Raw genomic sequence first — 23,152 nt, 5'->3', positions numbered from 1 at the left:
AAACTGAGCTGGGTGGAGTAGTTGCCATACAATTAACTGTCTCATGAAGATGCTGAAAACTAACTTCATGCCCTGGAAACACACATATAGTAACAAAACACCTTTGCCCCTTATTATTTTTTTAAAAATGAGAGATGTTACAAAAACAAAGACAGATAATGTCTGGAATAATGTGAAAACAACTGATCAAAAGTCATTAGAAGAAGTAGCATTTCCCTTCCAGCAATGTCCAAAAAAGTTCCTGAAAACAGACAGTCAGAGGATGAGATATAATGAACAAAAAAGAAAAAAACATCAAAGATGCTGAATTCTAATGAAATATTTCCATCCTGAGATGCTGGTGTGAGTTTCTAGATCTTATCACAAATGTATTATTAATGCGGGCACACTGTCCAAACACACACACACACACACACAATATGACTCATCATACTATAAAAATGTCTGGGCTTTAATGCCTCCTGCTTTTGAGCCCATATTCTGTTCTATATATTCGTAAATATTCACCTGCTCATTTTCTTATTTTTCTGTTGGTTTAACATGATATAGAGCGGAGCAATAAATAAAGTCATATCCTTGAGTAAAGGTCAAAATATTAAAGAGGAATTTATTTACAAATCTCACAAACTGAAAAGCAAATAAGATCTGAACCATCAGCTAAGAAAATATAAGGAAACACGTGCTTATTTATACATACTTCTGAGGAGGCCTTGAGACACCAGTTCCATACCAATGAAAAAAGCACCAATGTAAAAAGCATGTGTAAGAGTGGGTGACAAATGACATCATTTTGGCTCGTTACAGATCTCAGATAATGATAGCAAGAGTTTTGACAATTATTAGATGGATGATGTATGTTTACATTTACATTCAAATATTAACATAATTTATTCAATGTTCACTTTGCAATGAAAAGTCAAAATGATTCTGTCAAATGTGATCTCTCAACTATCTTTTGACATTAACATCTATTTCTGGGGCTCATTATTTTCATTTTTTTAATTTATTTTTTTATCAAAAGCCCTGTTTTAAAAAAGTAACATTTGCAGTGTTAATGTTTATACAGCCTGTTTATTTTTTAGCTACATACTTAGAGAAGAACTCTGTCAAATCAGCAGCAGCTTATTTGTTTTATCTCCTCAAGCTCCTTTTCACTGTCTTTACATAAAAGCATTTTTAGAGCTGTCATTTTCACAACAGGACCTAATTCGATGTAACTACTGTGAACAATGTCTTCTGGCAAAAGTAAACAAAAGACTTTGGAGATGTCTGGACACAAAATCAGGTGAAATTGCTGGAAAAAATGGTAAAAAAAATTTGGTTTAGAGAGAAAACAGGAAACAATGAGTGGTATCTCGTATCAGAAGCTAAGTCATATTTACACGGGTTCTAACCCAATTCCACCATGCACAATGAAAATAGATTTTTCATTCCTTCACTATATTGCCATTCACATACCTTCCTCTAAATTAAGAATTACATTTCATTGTGTCCATCAGTAATCTGGGTTTTGTGCTGGTACTTTCTGCTGACAGTCTTTCGAAATAAGCAATGCAGCAGAGGTTTAATGGTTTCAGAAACAGTAATAAAGCTTTTCCTCACACATGTATAGTACGAATGGGAAGAACAGACCTGTCATACTTAGAAATGATAGGAAATACAGCAGATTAAAGAGCCAATCTTCAAACGGTCTAAAAGAACTGAACTGTTGATATTAAAAGTATTAGTCAACAACAGTATCTTTGTCTGCTGGAGCTGGGAGTTTTAGTGAAGTTATATTTTTCAGCTTGGGAGTAAAAAACGCCTACAAAGTGTTACAAGGTGACACCAGCTCTGAGCTCCTCCTGAGCTCTATCTCTGGACACAACCACATGTACAACTTATTTTTGCAATTTAGGTGAAAGGAGATACAAGCATAATCTTGTCACAGTGCAGAATCACCTGGAAAGGGGGCTGGGACAGTGGGATGAACTGACTGGTATTACAGATGGAATGGGAGCGAGGTTCGATACTGGCCACTCAGCCCTCTGGTCCACTTTAAAAGCAACAGACAGTTTCCTGATGGGCTAAATGCAAATCCTGCCCAGCTTTCTTACTGTTGCTGTGTGGAAGCTGGTCCTTGTCAGAACCAGAAGCTTACATTACCCACAAGGAAAGTTGACCACTGACAGTTTGGTCAAACTTTTTGGTGTGTTATGCTAGCAGTGGCTAATAGTGCCTTGAGCCCAACAAGACCTTTACGACCTTGTCCTTGTCCCTACTAGGGATGGGTACGAGTACTCCAGTACTCATTGCTGAAGTCATTATTCGAGTCTTGGTTACATAAGGGAGACAAACAGCAGCTCCTGTGTGAAAGTCCTGTGTTTTGTTGACCCATCCATCCACCCTAACCCTCCTTCTAACGTGGACTTTGTTGTTATATACTACGTCACCAGATTTCCTCCTTTGCTCTCATCATGATTGCTAAAGCCGCTAGGGGTTGACTAACAATAACAGCTAACTATGTGCATTGAACTGCTACCACAGATAACCTATGTCCTTGTTTATTTGCAGAATGATAGTCTCCATGAGCTGCCTGCTTCACGCAGAGATGAGGAGTGGGCTATTGATGAGTGGTAAGCTCACTTCTTTCTAACTGCACACATCCAGATATTTTCCATTTTCAAATTTATGGTGTTCAGCCCAACCCACTTAGGCTTTATGTAGCTCCCCCTGGAGCCACAAAAGGCTTTAAACAACTTTTTCACATATGCACATATACTCCTCAAGAGTAAACAGACTTTGAATCGCAAAAAAAATGTTGCCTTTAATTAGCAATAAAAATTGTTGCTGATTAATTTGATGACATCCATATGTGAGACTCCTCCAACTACAGCCACGGAATGAACAAAAAATACTTTTGCATTTGAGATAAAAGCCAGAAACACAGGCGCAATTTCATGCTAAAATGATTATCAAAATTAAATAAACACCATCGCAGTTGCATCGCTTGACTTCACATTTAACGCATAAACACACCAATAATTATTGAAAGAACAAATCAAAGCTCATTGAAACGCCTTGATCATTGCAGGTATTTCTGTTCTGTCACCTGAGAACTACAGTAAAACATGTTTACCTTCAGCCTCTCCTGTAAACACAGTTCTTCATACTGTGTTGCTGCCCTTTTTGGAAAACAGAATCCTTTTTAAAACCTTCCTCTGACATTACATGTGAATACAAATTGTCATGCAGCTTGAGCCTGCATCTGTATTTCTACCCCAAATAGTCATCCAACTCTTTGCAGCCTGTGTAACACAGCCGTCTGGGGTTACATCAAACACACCTACGCACACTATTCCATTGACTGCATCAGTCTTTCCTTCCTGAGATGCCTGCAGCCCATCAACATCCGTCTGTCTGGGATTTTCTCTTTCTCTCTCTCTCTCTATCTCTGCTGCCGCATGACAGTCAGCAAAGTGTCAGTTCATCTTCTGCTGCTGATTTGATATTACTGCTGTCAGTCTACAAGCTGATCTTTGTCAACTTTCTATCTGAGACATTCAAAAGCATAAAGAGAGGAAACAAGAGGGCCAACAGATCAATCTATGAACGAAAGAAAGGAAGAAAGAGTGGGTTTGTGCACAGGCGTGCTGCAAAAGATTCTGGGCTTAAAAAACAACATGTAGCTGTGTTTGCCCCACCGAGATCTGTCCAACATCAAACAGCAACCCCTCACCACTCTAAACAACCCCTGGAAAGTGTTTTTTTCTTTTACCCCTGTAGCTGTACTCTGGCATATTTGTGCCCTTTTTTGGTGCATTGTGTGGATTTTAGCTAAGCTCAAATCTGCGTCTCTCTCCATCTGTGTCCAGGCAGATGGATATGTGTATTTTTTTCTGCAAAGGCCTTAAACCTGAATTGCCTACACTGCATGGTGGTGCTACTAGGACTGGATGCGGGCAAATATATTCTCCCAGGTAATCACAAACACTGTAAAAGGGAGCAAGATAAGGTGATAGTGGTGGTGTACACCCCTACCCAACATACATTGAGTATTATCAGAAGTATTATCAGAAATCAGCAACATTTACAAGCATCCAAATATATTTATGCCACATAGAGTGTGCTGCATGGATTTAGACAGCTGGCTGTAAATATAAAGTCCCGATAGGAATTACTAGCTGTCCCATAAACATTTTGAGCTCTTTGGGGCAGAAAAGATTTTGTATTGAAAACTGTAGAGTAGCACATTTGGTGAATAATTAATGCAGTGGCCTAAAGACCAATTCTATTTTTCTTGAATGTGCTCTCTGTTAGCCCATGAACTCTGTACATTCAGATAGCCTCTAACTCCAACAATGGAAGTAATAAATGACAAAATAAGTCATTTTAATGACAAATGTCAAATGTTCACGACTTTATCGATGTATGGTAAGAGCTCTAAATCCACTTTTAAACTCTAACTGCAGCTAACAGATATCTTAGTTAAACTGTTAATAGATCGTTATAAAATGTCAAAAAAACGTTGAAAACTGGCAAATCCCAATTTCCTAAAGTCAGACTTAAATTGCTTGTTAATCAGACCAACCGACCAAAACCCTCAAATATTCAGTTCACTGTCAAAGAACACATAAGTAGCAGCAGTAGATAAGTAGATAATTAAAATCTCTCTCCTTTCTCCATTTTCCTTTACATTACTAGAATGAGAGCAAACTGGGGGTGAGAGTGAAATGACATGTATCGAATGTCGCCAGGACTGAAAACTAGGGACAATGCAGACTGCACCTGGTCCAAGGTGCAGACTTAATGTACTTCTTAGATACCAGGAATCCACATAATGGGTCATTTCAGAACAGTGAATGAAACCCGATGATATGAAATAACAATCTGACAAGACTAAATGAAACAGATTCAGTAGGAAATTACATCCTTGAGTCAACATGCATACGTCTGTATCAGGTTTGCACATCTAGACAGTGAAATCTTCCTTTTAATCTTGTTTGCAAAACTGCTCCAGCTCTATCAGCAATATATTTCTGCATGCAAGCATAAGCAGACAAGCATTTACAGGAAGGAGACACATTAAACTTTATACAAAAAGAGATGACCGGTGAAGAAAACCAATCGAACCACTCATCATTAAAAAACACCATGTAATAGTAATGGATCTAAACTGCCTAATGGGTAGCAGACATCCATGGACAACACAGGATAATGCCTGCTGAATATGATACCTCTCCCTTTTATCAGTAAGATGAGTCAATGCCACACTACTACCGCCAACACACCATTGAGAAAATCATTTTAAACATATGAAGTATTCTGGTGCCTAGTATACCTTGATTTTATATGTCAGATGTGAAAGATGCAGGAATAAAAAGGGAAAAACTGAAATATTCCATTGACATTCAGACCCTTTTTTTATGGCTCTGACACTGTTTATAAAAACAGTAGTAAATTTAGCTCAGGCGCCTCCCATTTCTCTTCATCATCTCTGAGATGTTCCTACACCTTGATTGGAGTCAACCTATGGTAAATTCAACTGATTGTACATGATGTGGAAAGGCACACACCTGTGTATATAAGGTCACACCTTATTTTGGGGCAAAGTCACCAAAACTGTGGTTTTTAACACATTTGACTGGTGAGTCTATACATGTAGTTGTCCTGGTGACCATTGAAAGTGAAGCTATGGCTCTCTACCCATTTATTTAGATAGGGGCCTGGTGTTGTTCACCTAACTATAACTACCCGAGAGCATTGCCAAGATGGCTGCAGAGTGGCAAGACTTGCCTATAAGGTTGACTGACTGAAGGTTCCCAAGAGCGCAGTGGCCGGCATAATTCTAAAATGAAATAAGTTTGGAACAACCAGGACTCTTCCCAGAGCTGGAATTAAGGGAATGAAACCATGGTTGAACTGGCCTCATTTTGAAGTGTTATGTCTGGAGAAAACCAGGCACCGCTCATCGTCATCATGCCTAATATCCTCCCAACAGTGAAGCATGGTGGTGGCAGCACCGTGCCGTGGAGCAGGGACTGGGAGACTGGTCAGGGTTGAGGGAAAGCTGAACGGAGCCAAGTACAGTTACCTTTAATGAAAACCTGGTGCAGAGTGCTCAGGACCTGAGACTGGGCTAAAGATTCAACTTCCAACAAGACAATGACCCTAAGCACACAGGCGAGACAGCAGAGCAGTGGCTTAGGGACAACTCTGTGAATGTCCTCGAGTGGACCCAGCCAGAGTCCTGACTTGAGCCCAATCAAATAATTGGAGAGACCTGAAAATGGCTGTCCACCGATGGCCCCCATCCAACCTGACAGAGCATGAGAGCATCTGCTGAGAAGAATGGCAGAAAATCCTCAAATCCAGATGTGCAAAGCTTGTCATGTCACACAAAAGTAGACCCAAGGCTGAAACCCCTGCCAAAGGCTCTTCAACTAAGTACTGAGTGAAGGGTCTGAATACTAAAAATCTGGGGGTTTTTTTTAGTCATTATGGAGTATTGAGTTTAGATTGATGAGAAAATGAATTTAAATTTTTTTTAGCATGATGCTGCAACGTAACAAAATGTGAAAAAAAGGGTCTGAAGAAACTTTCAAAATGCACTGTATTCAGAAGGTTTCCACAGACACTGTTTCTACAGATGGTTTCTACAGATTATACAATTATTATCCTACATTATATTATCATACAATATACTAATGCCAAAGATGTACATGACATGATGTAACTGTAAAGACTGAAATGATGGGTTGGTTAATCAATTAGTCAGTCCACTGAATATTAAACAACTATTTTGTCAGTTACCATCCATTCATTTTCAACCACTTATCCAGGTCTGTGTCTTGTGGTGGTGGCAGCAGGTTGTGCAAATCAGCCCAGACATCCAACTCCCTAGCCACATCCTCCAACTCCTCCTGGGGGATCCTGTGGCGTTTCCAGACCAGATGGGATATGTAATCCTTCCAGCATGCTCTGGGTCTGGCCCGGGGCCTCATCCCAGTTGTACGTGTGTGGAATACCTTTAAAGAAAGGCTATCTGATAAGGATGCCCCCGGATGTGAGGGAGAATCGAAACAAGCAGTCCCTGAACTCCTCACCAAAATCTATAAGGGTCCATCCACCCAGTGAGGGAAACTCACTTCAGCCACTTGTCTCCACATTTCAGACAAAATCAACAAAAAAGTGGGATTTTTTTATTATCATGACTAACTTGGGACAATATGCCACTGAACTCATTGTACAGTGCATTCTCTAAAATCTCTACAATCAGTGAGTGTCAGTTTGTTATAGTTTACCAGGTTCTCTTTTTTTCCCTTGTCCTACTACACAATTTGTCTGCCCTGTGAAACCCTGTCTTTTGGAGTAAATTAACTGTGTAAATTGCATAGGTCACTGGATCTTGTTATGAACATGTGAGCAGGTTTAACAGCAGAAAACTGGCACACATTAGCAAGTGAACTCGTGTGCATCTATAAGTGCGCGGCGAAGGAAGCTGGTGTTGAGAGGCGGTATAGCCAAACTGTCTCAACCAAGCATGAAAAATCACATGTAGATTAGTGTGTGTTCATCCATCTGAGGCATATAAAGGTCCACTCAGCGACATAAAATATTAACACATCACTGAATGAACTTAATTTGTTTTTTTTTTTTCTTCTTACTTGACTTACCATAGAACCTCTGTGCTTACTTGCAAATGCAGCTCAGAAGATTGGACAATTGTGACATTGAAAAGTATCAAGGGCAGTGAAGGAATCTGAATTAATGCATGAGCTAAGACTTCCCTGTACTGGTGTTTGAAAATATGAGTCAGAGCATGCTTGATGCAGTCTCAATCCTCATCAATATACACTGCAAATCCATTTAAACCCAATTCAGTCACTACATACATTCGAATGGTAATTTAGGCCTAAAGATAATTATACGGTATGTTTAGCCATACAGACACATATCAGGAGGGGGTGCAGGGAGAAAAGAGCTGTCAACACAAATTTGCTTCAAAGTGTCAAACCTTCATTTTACAGTATTTCTGTAATGAAAATATTGAATAATGCACAGCAGTGGGCACACGCTCAACAGCCACATCAACTACAGTACGCTTTTCTTCAGCTGCTTTTATTCTCCAAGGAGAAATTTGTGTTTGCAAAGTTATAGCTTATATTTGGCCTTTATATTCCAGTTAATAGTGTAAACACTTGGCCAGACCAGAGAATAGAGAGTGTTTCCTTTAGACACTGTGTCCTTGCCTATCATCAGCCAGTCTTTGTTCTCCCCTCTTACCTTCGTGAAAACGGCCCCGAAACAGAAGTCATTATGAACTCTACTTGCTAACACTGAAATGATGGATACAATAATTGACAAAGTCACCTTTGCCGGACTTCAGTAATCATATGACTTTAAACTGTGATTAGGAACTAATTTTTCTCTATACCCCTTAGATACAGACATACATATTATCATGTCATGAGAGGGCATAATAACAGGATATTACCTTTAGACTCTCTAGCCACTGGGACACAATGCTTTATTTCACCCATATATTAGGAAAAGGGGCAATAAATTAACACTTCAGGTCATCTTTAATCAGCAAATTGTCTGAAGGCTACTATTTGAAATGCGTTCCTCTGAGAGGTCGTAACCTTTAACAGAAAGACTGAAATGAAACTCAACCATCTATGACCTTTCTGTCATCACTTGAATTAGCTGCTTCCCGCCCACTGAACAAAGACATCCAGGCAGAGGGTGACGGAGCCAATGACAGTCATGCTTTTTACAAAAATTATATCGGTCACAAAGGCCGTAAGTCACACTCAGTCACAGCTGAGGGTTCATGGTGCAATGTAGCCACTGACATTAATCTACTGGCTGATAATCCATTTCCAGGTTGGCTGCTATTGGTCAGATTTAAGTGACAGATTTCTGGTGGTGATAGCTCCAAGATTAGCTTACTGTCACCTGGCAGCAGCTATGTTCCCATATCTGGAGGTTTGCCCATGAAACCCAATCATGAGACCTCTAAGTGAGAAGAGATACCAATAGATAAGTCAATCACTGGAACAAGTCATTGCTCTATTTATAGAGTGGACTATCCGACTCAGCGACTTAACATTAGTGAAGGTCACAGGTGCTTGGCTGTAAAATCAAGACAGAAAGACAGATGAATAAACAAGGTGTGTGACTGATTTATCTTAGCAGTAGCTGGTTCGGCACACTGGGCATGTGAAGCACTTGCAGAAGGATATTAACATGGCTCCTCATTTCATGAGTATTTTTAGCAGCACAAACGATAAAGGGGGGAAAAAAGTAAACAGAACAAACACCTTGTTATTATCACTGACGCCTTAGTAGATATTTGTATTTGACCATTAAAACCACACTGATAACCTGGCAAAAAATAAAACGAACTGGACCTCAGAAACTCTTTAGTGCGTAATGGATTTCTGTCCTTACAGACCCTCTGTCAGCAATCAGACATTTCGGTTCCAGATGTACAAACGCGACCAGACAGACAGCTTTCATCCAGTCAATCTCAGCACAGCACGCCAGGGCCGACGAGGACATGTGAAAGAACATTCATCAATACTTTCTCAGTCGGCCCACACAACATCTGCCTCTATTGAAGAAATGAAAGGCCTGTACATACAGAAAACTCACACATATCACAAATAAACAGAAAGGAAGGCAAACAGAGTTACAGCTCTACAGCTAAGTTCAGTGAATAATGTAAAAGGTAAAAATGTTTTTTATTTTTTTATTTTAGAAGACATTTACATCCGTGAATATGGAAAAGAAAGTGAAGTTTATGATCTGGTGAAATGAGCTGACTTTGACATTAGTACTACAGCTTCTGCAGTTGATTTCTGAGCTTCATCATGGCTGTTAGTACAGGCTATACTCATAACCCAGTCGCACAATGTGCTAACCAATTCTTAAACTTACAGTTTTGTTATTCCCTCAGGGAAAGAGCAGAGAAGGGATTTTCTAAAACCTACTCTGCCCACATTTGAAAACAATTATCATCTGACTCTGCACTTCCTCTCAGTTTTACAGAGCGTTTCAGCATCTTTTAACTAATTGTTTTGGTTTTCTCACCTGCAAATTTGCCGTTTTGGTTCACTGTCGGCGCTCTCATCAGCACTGTTTTCAGACGCAGCTGTTTTCAGCACAAGAAAAGCTCTAAAAGCCCATGGAACACTACCTTCCCAGAACCAAACAGCAGACAGAAAAAATCAGCCACTAGCAGGTGAACATCACGGAGCATTTAGCAGCTAAAAAGAGAGACACATTTTCCTGAGGAGAGAAAAAGAGAGCCAAGACGAGAGTGAATACTGGACCATCCAATGGTCAGAAACACATCTCCAAATGAACAACAATGTTGCTCCATGTCTGCTGGATGTGAAAATAAGCAACCTTTTGCTTATGTTTGCATATCTCCTTAAAAGTGAATTCATCGTCAATGTGGTGTTGGTTCCAATGTCCACAGGTGGCCAAAAGTCACATCATACAAATTTAAGTTTTCTATTTTGTAAACTTATTGTCAAATGTTTCAAAGTGAACTGAGACTAAACTCGCGAGTCATTAAACTTTTTTTTTTTCTAATGTTTTTGTGGCTTTTCCTTTCATTAGGTGACATGAAATGAAGGGAAAGCATGAGGCTTCCAGCACATGTCCAGCATCTTAAACCCCAGACTGCCAGGATGTGCCAGCTGGTCCTTAAGCATTACCAGCCTTAACTTGAGGTATTAACGTTTTCTGGAAACCATGCTGAAAAGTGTGCACGGTACCATCAAGGCTTAACCAACTGGCAATGCAGGGTAGGGTAACCATGGTGACACCATAACCCAGGTGGCAGGTATCTGTTGGCACCAGTAGCAGCTGCTGTTATTCAGTTTGACTGTTTCCACAAAGATTTGAATGCAGAAAAACGAAAGATCTCAGCTGCGCCAGCTGTCAGCTCTGTGTTGTACACACAGAGGAGAGGAAGCGAGAGACATTACACACACAGTATCTCTCATACACAGATACATACACACACACTTGAGCATGCAACCAGGCAAACTGAGACACACAAGTGCACACAGGCATGCATAAACACAGACACACGCCTACATGCTCTCTTTGTTGTGTCTGTATCACACTCAGCCACATGCACGTCTGCATGCAACAGTGAAACAGCTGCACGTCTTCTATGCCAGTAGTGAGGACTTATCAAATCGACACCTTTCTGTGAAAATAGGCTTAAAGCAGACAGTGAAACCACTCGGCCTGCTTTTCTATAAACTGTCCTTTGTGCAGACTGTTTGGTAACGTTCTTGTACAAAGAGGCCAATTGCAGATTTTACGGTATCGGGCCATTTATTGAGATAGCAGAAGCTGTGTGAATGAGATTGCTGGTGTGAGACTGCCTCATTTGTACAGCTTTAGCAGAAGTAAAGAGTGGAGAGAGACCAAATGCTGAAAAGACTACTGTTTTCATTGACATTATAGACATGATGCCTACTCACTGTTCTGTGTTATGGAAATATTGTATTAAAAAGACAATGAATACAACTTACTGGAAATATAACACAGAACTAAAGAAAAACTGAAAAAAGATGAATCATGGTTTAATTCAAAACCAAGCATGAATTCTAATAAACTTTTATAAACTCACAAATGAAGGTTAATAAAATGCTGATTTTTTATGAAAAAGAAAACACTTTTTTTTCTTAATCAGAACTTTCCAGCTGAGAGTGGCATTTCATAATTAGATTTCTCTTACAAAACACCACTATGTGTCCTGTTCAGAGCGTAGAATTTCAACTTTCAATATTACCCAGATAAAAAACATTTTGTCAACTCAGAAGAGTGGTGCCACATCCCCACTGACATTTTACATTTATAAGGTCATTTCCTGTTTGATATTTTACATTGCGGCATGCAGGGTTTTCAAATGTCTTACTTCATTCCTATGCGCTGGACACACTGTGCCTATTATAACAGGCCTTTGTTGTGAATCCACTATGAATCCACTTCATTACTGCCCTTCATTCACAACTTTGCCACATGCTCTGCTTTTGTTGAAGCAAATGACGCATGCAGAGACACAAACGCAGATGACGCAGCTTTTTTCTCGGTTAAACCTTCGACATACCTTCCTGAAAATATCAAAGTTTATTTCATTTTATCAATTTTCAGTCTTCCCTTCATCATGAGATATCTCCGGTTCATTCACATAAGCTCATGTTTACTCATAGGTTGAACAAGATCACAGGGCATTCAGGGCCAGAATCATGTCATCAGTATTCATTACATCAGTGACAAGGAGAAAATTCCTTCTCAGCCCCCTTCTGTCATTCCCCCAGGCCTCAGGGGATCCACTGAAGGTTAATTTATTTAAATCCCCCATCCACTCATCTCTATTCCATTAAACTCTACTAATAAATCTTTGGTTTGCCATGTAATCTGTTTTCTACTGTCAAAGGCCCAAGCCTCAGCTGAATTTTGCATGCATGCTTGTGGATGTGAACTCAAAGATAACATGGCAGCAGATAAGGTCATGTTAAAATCAGTAGGTGTCATGTTCTGTGTGTGTTTGTGCGTGCATGTGTGCGTGCGTGTGTGCGAGTCTACTGACATGTGTGTAACTGTGCCCAGACATCTGCCCTTTGAATGTGGCCAAAAAGCCTGGTTTAATTAATCTAAGTGCAGCTCATGGTGGGGGGGCAATAAAATCAAAAGGCCGAACCCTCTCAAAGCCCTGTGCTGCTCTAGTATCCCAAAGGTCCTATAAAGTCTAATCCTGTGGTCTGAAACACAATTTCCCATCTGCCCTCTCTGTTGTTTTCATCCTATAGTAAAGAATATGGTCAAACCTCTCTGGTCATGATGGCAACGATTAGTTTGAGCTACAAGGGGACCTTGGCTATATGGACGAGTGCTGTATCATTATTACGGCATGTCATGTCAGAGTTACACAGATGCTGTTATGATAATGACTGTTAAAATGCTCAGCTGTTGGCTTAATAGTGGGTGAAGCCATTTGCAGTCTGTTGGAGAGGATGTCTCATTGCTGTCAATGTGGTTTTTGTGTTCAAGAGGTTTGGTTAATGAGAAGAGTTAGGAGCAGGAAACTGCCTCCAGAGGCTCTCATCACTGGTGGAGAGGGTTCAGTCTGAGGTATGTGAGTGTATGCGTGTGATGCTAAACTCATGTTATAAAAAATCGACTGAATCACATTTTTGGACTACAAGCGAGACTATTTGCACAAACAGCCCCCTTGGACATATACAAACAAATATACTGTATGCGTCCTGGACAAAGGAATGCATTTACACATTTTCAACATCTGTCTAGGTTGTGTCTTAAATTTCAATCCATCTGAAACGCTTCTTGTATAAATTTACTTTTAGATCTTTTGATGTCCGAAAGCGTTTCCAATCTGCCCAAGCTGCATGAAGTGACTGTTAATGGGGCCACGAAGTCTGATCTCAACATAAGCACGGAAGCTGGTTTGTTGAGGACGATTTACAGAAAGATTTGAATGGAGTTACTTCACAATTACCCCTCAATCTCTATTCTGCTGAATATCAGTTAATGTAGAAACTTAAAAACCAGTTATAAGTTATTACCACTCTATGATGGAAAGCTGTCAAACCTCTACTGACACAAGCCTTATACGACATCAGGTGTCCTGACAGTTAAACATAGAGCAACACATTAGAGTGAAAATCAATTTTTAAGTGGAAAGTACAGTTTATCTCTTGTGTTGAAAAAGCTCATGCTTTTAAAATATTCCCTAACCTTTTTAAAATGCAAGCCTCATTCACAACAGTCTCAAATTCAGCACACAGTAAAGCAGAAATGTCACCCAAAGTTGTCAAATGTCCTCACCGAAACTTAGCTGCAGAGATTGAATAAAGCAACGCTAGCACAGAATATTAGAATTACCATGTGTCTATCATATTACCCACTATACATGTAACGCTACCTCTGAGTTTTCACATTTTGTTCTCTCATTCTTCCTCTATATTGCTGTGTCCACTGTTTCCTGCTGCACCAGTGTTCTGTCACATCAGCCACATGGCACCTGTGACATTTGCAGCATTTCAAGATCAATATAAATGTAAAATATAACACATGCTGACATTCTTCCTGTTTCTAACATTTTTTCCATCACTTCTCCCATAGAAACGAAGAATGATTTCCATTTACTGTCACTGAGATATCGATCAAATTAAACACACCAGTAATATGGACAGTACCAAACAAGTCACATTATTTTTAAGCCCCCTCATATTGAGCACACACATTTGTACAGGGCGTGTAAAGATTTCTATTGACCGTCGTGTTAACGATGGCTCTGAAAAACAGTTTTCTCCATCAGGTTCTTACTATGAGTGATGGGGTTCTATATGAACACACAAAATTTGAACAGTTTTGGTTATTTCACTTCAAGGATTTTTGTATTTTTGTGTTTCTCACCCGTTTCAAGTGGGTGGGATGACACATGCTTCCATACCCCAACATTTGAATCAAAATGTGATGACAGTTAACAGCTGAGGTTGTTTTTGTTATGTTACCAGGCCACTGTCAATCAAATATGACCAAACTGCACCCACACAGCCCCCGGGAAAGTAGTTCTTGAGTGTTAAACTCTTAAACTTAAATAAATAAGGATGTTATTTCAACCTTGCTGTTTGTTTATTTCGTTGTGAAAATTAAATGTTCAAGAAAAACACTTTAAAATCAAACTATGTTTTGAGGGGAGTTAATATCTTATTGATAGAATCATTTTTAAAATCACTCTTGCACACAAGTAAAAATAGAGATTCAGACCATAAAGATTCAAATAATTTTGGCTTAATTAGTCAATTTGTGATCATTCAGGAGGTCATTTCTAAATATGTGGTATTGTCAGTAAATTTTCTTCATTCTTTTCAAGCTAATTATTTTGTAATGCTAATGTATGAGAAAAAAAAATTATCTTTCTGGACCACAGCACATCACATGATGTGAAATTTTGACAGTGGCCACTGCACCAAAAAGTCCTCACACAGCCCAGCACTATTCCTCTGAGCTTGACCACCCTGCAGCATGCCACCAGCACGGTCAGTGCTGTTGTCTAAGTTTGCCTTTACCAAAGTACTAATCCCCCTCTGCAGCTTCTCTACCTCTCTGGACCCTCTATGGCATTTTCCTTCAATCACGCAGAAAGCACAATGAGCTTAAGTTCTTTTTTCCATACGAGTGTGATGATTACGTATGATTGAATCTGAATCAGAATGAATTATAACCCTGAGAGATGACACAAGGGAGAGCTTTAGTGCCAAAAGCCTTCCTTCAAAAGAAAAGGCTTTCTCCTTTAAAGCTATTCCAGTATGCAGTTAGTGAATAAGCTAGGGGAGAAGGATAGCCAGATGGCTGCTTGTCATTCTCTATGAGTCGGAGCTTTCAGTTCTGCAAACATAGCAGGGATGCTTTCATTTCAGATTCAAGTGTGCTATTATTTTACACCCCAGCTTCACTAAACACTTTGATAACAACTTATCACATCGTGACTTAAGAGTGAATATAATTTTTTTTTTAAAACTGTGAATCACATTCAAATACAAAAATTAAAAAAAAAAAAAAAATCATAATTTAAATCACATGCTTTCTAGGGTTTGTTTTTAATTCATTATCTAATATCAGCGTCGGTGGACTTGTCCAGTGATACGATCATATTGTGTTAAGGCTGATTCAAAATATGGCACCTTTTTATAATATGGTTAATTGTTTATACAAATATTCTCCAGTTGCAGCTTCTCCAATGTGAAGGCATGGGGATATTGAGATGGATGTTTTCATGATGGACCATTTCACGGTTGTAATGTTTTAACAAATTATTAATGAACAAGTGAGTGACTGAGGTTTTTGTTTTCTTGCGTGAATTTTACTGTATCGCAAAATACACCCAGGAGGTAATGTTTTCACCTTTTTTTTTGTCACCAGGATAACGCAAAAAGTGCTAAACCGATTTACACCATTACACACTCAACATCATACAGTAAATATGTATATGATTTTTTACATCAGGATCCATACATTATTTCCTGAGAAATAGAATAATATAGTGTCGAAAGTGTCGAAAAATCTTTGCAGTGATATAAAACAGGAAAAGCAGAAATTACTCACATCTGAGAAGCTGGAACCATCAATTGTTGAGCATTTATGCTTGATAACCCACTTACACTATTCCAAAATAGCAATTTTCCATCAAACAACTAATCGAATAATCAGTGATAATGCACGTGACCCAGAGGTGAGTGCAGTTCGGTTCACTCATCACGTGTGGACAGACAAAGAAGCGCAGTAATTTGTGTTTTACTATGAATTTTCTAAAATACATGCCAAAAAAAAACAAGCAGTGAGTCATTTCATGACAGCAAAAGCAGAAAAATAAAGTGAATCATTATTGAAGTAGCTCTGTAACAAAGAGAAATAAACCAAGTGGCGTGTTCCACAGTGAATCAGAGCTGCTGCAGGACAGACAGATGGCTTCCTTGCTGAATGGTTGTCCACTTTGTCCTCAGAGACTGTATGTTCAACAATTTTAAATATCAGCATGATGTTCACATTTCTGCACAGTAAGGCTACAGTAATGGGGACAGACTGCACATAAGTAATCCTCAGTCTACTTTTTGGCCTTAAATGAGGTCCAGAAATCAACACACGACTCACTGTGTCACTCAGTTGATAAATTGGGATTCTCTGCACCTTTTTCTTTCACCAGTTCCCAGTCTGCTTATTCACTGTGAAGTGTACCCCCATTTCCTCCTGTTGTCAGTTTGACCCATTGAAGAAAATGCACAAATGCAGAGTGGCAGGCCGAGTGCTCAGGAAAAAAAAAATGAAAAAAGGCTCCCATTGAGACCACTTAGTTATGAATTCTCAGCTGTTTGCACTATTTCTTGCTTGCGGAAGCAGGGATTAAGATGGATAACAAGAGGGATGGATTAAAACAGACCTCACGTTGGAGAATTTCACCACAAGCTAGACAAATGGCATTTGAATTGATGACCACATTCACAAGATGACACTAAGAGAATCAACCTTTCAAGACAGAAAATGACCCGGTCACAGACACCATTACTGCAGTAAAGGAGACGGATAATCAGCCTGTCCATAGATTACAATTTAACTGCTGAGAAAAAACCAACCAAGCCAGCCAGAGCACATTTAGCTAACACTACAAAGGACGTTGCAACACCAATATTTTGGACCTTCAATATCCCAAACTCTATTGGAGGCTTCGCACCCTGTGATTGAACTGACTGAAATGATAATAGCTGTCATCAAGGCTGGTCTGACATTTCACACCTGAATAATTTGATTCACTGGACACAACAGAGTGCTTCAAACAGGCCTCTGATGTAGAGTTTTTAAAAAAAAATTTATTTCACTGAAGTGATATGGAGTTTAATATGTCAGCCCAAGAATTTGGTTTCAAGAAATTGTAGAATGTGGACAAAAAAATCTATTACAACGGATTAAATAATGGAGAAACTAGCTCAGTAGCTCCAGATCAACCAAGGCTTCAAAGGCATACCTGCCGAGAGGCTGGAATAATGTATCATCAGTGCAGTGCGTCTGATTTGAGACACTGTAGAGAGATTAGCAAGGACTTTTTATTATGAGGGACTGACCCCACTGACACCCAGACATGTTCAGCCTTTTAAATACCGCACAGCACTCCTGTGACCCACCTGTCCAACAGCAGCTGGGAAACAGTACGGGCTATTTCTGTGTGTTGACCCAAAGGAAGACTCTTCATACAGTTGACAACACAAGCCCACCTCCAATATAGTTGATTTGACCTCCAGCCGCTGCAACTGTAAAGGGCCACGCTGAAATCACAGTCAATTGCTACAGCTGCGTGTGTGTGTGTGTGTGTGTGTGTGTGTGTGTGTGTGTGTGTGTGTGTGTGTGACTTTTGGCCTTGATTATTAAATATGGGGCAAAAGAAACATTTCCCAACATCACAAACTACAAAGAACATGAATAAGTGGTGGGGTGCAGTAATGAAAAATTCATTAGGATTTTTCTTCTTGAATCAAAAATGATTGTTGCCAGTCATTCAAATGAGGGAGACTGTGTTTGAATAGAAAGGTGTTTGCAGTGGGAAATGAATGTAAACAATTAAACAATAAAGCAGGATTTTCAAAGGCTTTACGTAGTACAGAATGCATCAGTATATTAGGCAAGACAAACACACATATCTAGTTTAAATAAAATTTGAATGAAAACATTTGTATATCTTTTATAAATAATCACTAAATTATTTGTAATCAGAGACGCCATGATTCAAGTTTCATGATTCAGATACCATATTTCACTGACAGTGGCAGTTCAAAGTACATTATGAATTGCATTAGAAAAATAAATAAGATAGAGTCTTAAGATAAAATAAAAGAACGCCAGTGCTCTCCTGCTGTGATTATGTTTATGTAAAGTTAACATAAGGCACTAAAAACTGTGTCAGCAGCCTGCCGTGACTGAATAAATGTAGAAACACTGAACTTTATATTGACAAAGACACCGTATTTAATGGCACTTAATCAGGTCACTATCAGCAGGGAGGAATCCAGCTGATGTGACTGTGCATCTCCATTTGTCTCATGAGTAATCCTAACTTTTGCAGCAGATAACAATTGTTTTCTGGATAAAACCTCCTGATTTACTAGAAGGGATTTTCATAAACAAGCTGTGGAACTTTTTACACTGGAACAAATAAAAAAACAAAAACAAAATTGGATCTAATCCCTTCAATGCCGGCAGAGGCATTTCTTTCTAATAATACAATTTGCCATTAAAACATCATTTACAGTAATGTTAATGAGGAGATTCTGCACATGGCGTCTTGAAAGTCACACTATTTCAACCAAGGAATCTGAGCTGTACAGTTTTAATTATACTTGGGATTACTTGAGGCCTATTTCTCATCTTATCCAAACTATAATAATAGAAGAGCGTTGATATAAAAAGAGTGCTTAAGCAGCTTAACCTCTTTTCACTCTGAAAAGATCACCCAGGGACATGTGAATCATGCAAGATGATTATTTGAGAAAGGACTGAAATAACTGTATGAATATTTTGGTAATAGAAAAAAAAAATGACAACACCCTTTTAAAAAAAAAAAATCTCAATTTCATAAAAGACCACAGATTCAAAGTCACAGATTTTTATTTGTGACAGGGAATTGATCCTCTGAACTGCGATATAAAGCACCTTCCAGCTCAATCCCTGTAGCAAAGCTCTGAAATGGCTCTGTAGGAATTACGATGGTCAATGCAACTTAATGTAGCAGTGATTCATGGGAAAGCCCTCCATTGGTGCCCTCTGCGCCATTTTATGGCCATTATAAAGCATATGCTCCATCCACCACAGCGCTGCCCGTCGCATGAGACAGAACCAGATGTGGAACAGAGAAATACCAAAGAGAGCAAAAAAACGGAGGCACTAAAAAAAATTGAGGGGACAAGTCAAAGATTCTGAGATTAATCAACCATTTTTTTTCTTTTTGCATTTCCATGAGCATTCACTGTTCACATGACATCCTGCCATCTGATGCCCACTATTCAACTCTATGGTGTTACATTGTATTTTTTCCTGTCGGTTTTTATGGAGCAATGCTGGTATTCCACCACAATAATCTGACATGGGTGGCATGACAAATTTGTTAACAGCAGGAGTAAAAAACAAGTTAAAACAAATGGAATGAAGACGCTGGGAGCTAAATGATTCATGGCACGGGCTAATGAACCAGTAGTTTTCACCAGATTGACTATTCATTTTCATGTAGTTAATATCGTAAAAATGAAAGGAAATACTGAGCTGATAAGTAAAGGAGCTCTGCACACACATGGCAAAAAGCCTATGGCAAAAAGCTATCCATCCATAGTGATACAGTAAAGGATGTGAATGAAGTTCATTTCACTGTTACTAAATAAAGCCAAAGCTAAAGGTTTCATATGTCTACATGTGTAAAATCTTTAAGATGTGTTTGCTTAACACTGGACTCAGAGGAAAAATAGCATCTTGTTGTTTCAGCTCCTTGGAGGCAGTCATAGTACATTGACCTGGTTTTCTCTGAAACTGTTCATCTGAGTAACCACATTGGAGAAAAAGTGCTTTGGGCCCTTCAGGCTGTCGTGAGTAAAGAGCAGAAGAGCAGCAGTTGGCATCAAAACCCCTGCTTCTTTATTTTGCAGTGGAACTACAGCAGGAAAGCAAGATAATTAACAGTGACAAAGAGCCATCTAAATAAGGAGATGGCGTTGAGGCTTGGCAGGTTCGAGCTCACTCGCCTTACAGACACTTCTTCTCCCCAACCATGCTCCACCCTTGATGAGACAGTCAAATCAAGCCAACGCCAGAGGCGTCGCAGCAGTGCGAGGTCCGCTGATCGGCGCCAACATAACACATTTTAAATGAGTGAAAAACAGGCAAACGTCTCAGCCTATTAAAGAGAGGATTGACAGGAAGTTTCTGCCAGAACACAGGCTACAACAAAAGCAGATCTAGCGCGTGACTCTATATTTGTGTCAGTCAGCTGAATATCTGAGGGCCACCTGACTCGGCACAGCCCTGAATATCCTGCTGCAGAGACCCAGGCAGTCTATTACTTAGAAGTTACTCAGGCTTATCGTTTTTTGGGTTTTTACAGATTTTTACTGAAAATCAACAAGATTTTTCTAAAAAGGAGCAGATGGTTTAGGCTGACTTTCCCCATTTTTATGTCCCAAGACAGAAGCAAAGTTATTCTGGATGCTAGGCCAGTTTTGAATATTTCAGTGTTTACAGAGGCAAGTTTGTCAAGTACACCAAGTACTGGAGGAGAAAATAATATCTTTGTTCTAAAGTCTTCTACAGTCGACATCAGATTTAGCCCCGCAAAGCCAACATCATGCAAGCTCAGTTTTTACATAATGATTCAAGATTATAAAACTGACACCTAATTGAGCCTGAACATAATTCGTCGAATTAATCTGAAGAAGCTCAGTGTTTATATGACATGACTCATCACATCTCAACATTCTCAAATTATTTTCTTCGATGGCACCAGGATGTTAATACATCTTTAAAAATTTAAATTCACAGGTTTGACCATCAGAAGCAATAGTACATCCTGTGAGTATCTGAACAGAGCAAACATTACAGGAAAATCAAGCCCTAAATGCAAAAAGGTTTTTGTTTTTTTTCATAAATAATGTACTGTTCCTGTATGAGGCATCTTTCTAATGCTTGACTTGAAAGTTATTTTTCAGCAACTCTTTGGTTCATACCTGTGGTTAGTTATAGCTATATAGTGTTATAATAATGCTGCCCACTGAGCGATTCCACTGGAGAAACACAGGCAAAATGACCTTCCTCTGGGCTTCTTATTAGTGACGACAGAGGTAACAGTGCCCCCACCTCCCAAACATCCAGCCACCTACTCACACTGCTCTGATATAGTTGTGATGCACCTGTAATGTGCAAACGTGCATACGGTGACTTATAGGCCACACTCTCAGTAAGATATTGCCCCTTTTCTCTTCTTCATATTGCCTAGATCCAAAGGTCTGTGTATTCTCCTGTCTTTCAAGTGTTTTGAGGGCTAATGAAAGACTGTCTCTGCATCTGACAGCTCGTCTCCTCAAAGGTTCTTGTCAGCTGGTTGTTCTGCGGGGGGGATTTGAATAGCGAGCTCCCCACAGGAGCAAGTGGACACAGCTTTTATCTCCACACTTGTCTATTTACCTGCAGGCTACATGTCTGGGTGGAGGAGTCGATGGCGTTCTTGAAGCAAGCTTGTCACTTGTCAATAAATACATACTGAGTGAATAGGTCCATCAATTTGGTTGAATAAAAAATTTATGACAATCCACATCCAGTAACTGTTGCCATTCGAGTGTTTTGACTTGATGACACACACTGTCAATCTCTAAAACACTAGAAATATTTTCAAATGAACTATGCACTGTTATTCCTTCATGCATTCCCTTTTTCATTTAATTATGGCTAAAATAAAACAATGAGAATGCTGGATAATTATAGCACTGTGTATACAGTTCATGACCATTATGCCTCTCTTGAGCCTCGTGATTGTCTACAAGGAGCTCCTAACTGATGCCACAGCCCAGCGTATCTGATAACCATGGTGATGGCTTGCCCTTGCCCACTTCCTCATTAAGAAAGTACAGGACAAGGAGGAAGTTGAGTAAACAAGCTGAATCCATTCTATTAATGGCTGTGGGCTCCCCTGTCACACCACCATTAATTATCTGGTCTTACATAGAGATTAGATGAGAGAAAACAACAAGCCAGCATCTACTGCCTGGAGGTCTGCTGACTTTTTAATTAGATAGGCATTTCTCACGAAGCTGCAACATGACCAAACTTTTTCAGTCATTTATTCCTGCATTTAATTATTATTGTTTCCTTAAACATCTCCAAACTCTGCTCATTGACTGCATTTAAATCAACTGAGTTTAACATTTTCGGAGGGATTTTCAATACATGAGAGTATTTCTCACACAAGTGAAGCTCAAAACTGTGTTGAGTAAATTCCACAAACAGAAGTAGGATTCCCTCTATAAGTTGCTGTGAGCTGATGTGGAGCCAGGGGGAGGGATTGCCCTTTGTACAACAAGTGCTAACTTTAAAACCACATCAGCTGAGAAGTGTGACTTCTCTGGAGACTGTAGCAAACAATACACAACCAGACCCGAGGAGACATTGGTACAGACATGAAACCGCCTTGCAATTTTCCACAAAGTTATGCTTACAGTCTTGGACATTTACCAAAATAAACAAATCAAACCAACAACGTATATATAAAGGTGCAACTGATATAACCGAACAGCATATTGTGGACAGTGAAAATGCCATACTTTTAAATCTGCGTTACACAAAATCCAAAATCTGCTTAACCCACTGAGAATGACCACCCGACTACGCAGCTCTACACAGTTTTCTAGGTCATGTTCTGTCTTTCACCAGCCTCGCCATCATCATTTGCAGCAAACACACTCAGGGAGCCTGACTGCACCCTACCTGCCCAGCACAAAACAGCAGAGAGAGTGATGAAATGTGAGCATCAAGAAAGCTAAACACCAAAATATTTTGTGTGTGTGTGTGTGTGTGTGTGTGTGGGGGGGGGGGG

The 23,152-nt window shown here is 39.5% G+C and overlaps 1 long non-coding RNA gene across 2 annotated transcripts in view; it reads right to left on the bottom strand.

Annotated features, from left to right (window-relative positions):
* The window catches only part of LOC111648256 (uncharacterized), an 84,022-nt gene that overhangs the window by 39,659 nt on the left and 21,211 nt on the right, over positions 1–23,152 (bottom strand). The gene's annotated exons all lie outside the window — the stretch shown is intronic.

The sequence above is a fragment of the Seriola lalandi genome, unplaced genomic scaffold (assembly GCF_002814215.2).
Source record: "Seriola lalandi dorsalis isolate HSWRI2012SDOR001 ecotype SW California unplaced genomic scaffold, Sedor1 jcf7180002054972, whole genome shotgun sequence".
NCBI classification, from domain to species: Eukaryota; Metazoa; Chordata; class Actinopteri; order Carangiformes; family Carangidae; genus Seriola; species Seriola lalandi.
The sequence above is the reverse complement of the archived record's forward strand: the minus strand, read 5'-3'. Positions and strand labels throughout refer to the sequence as shown.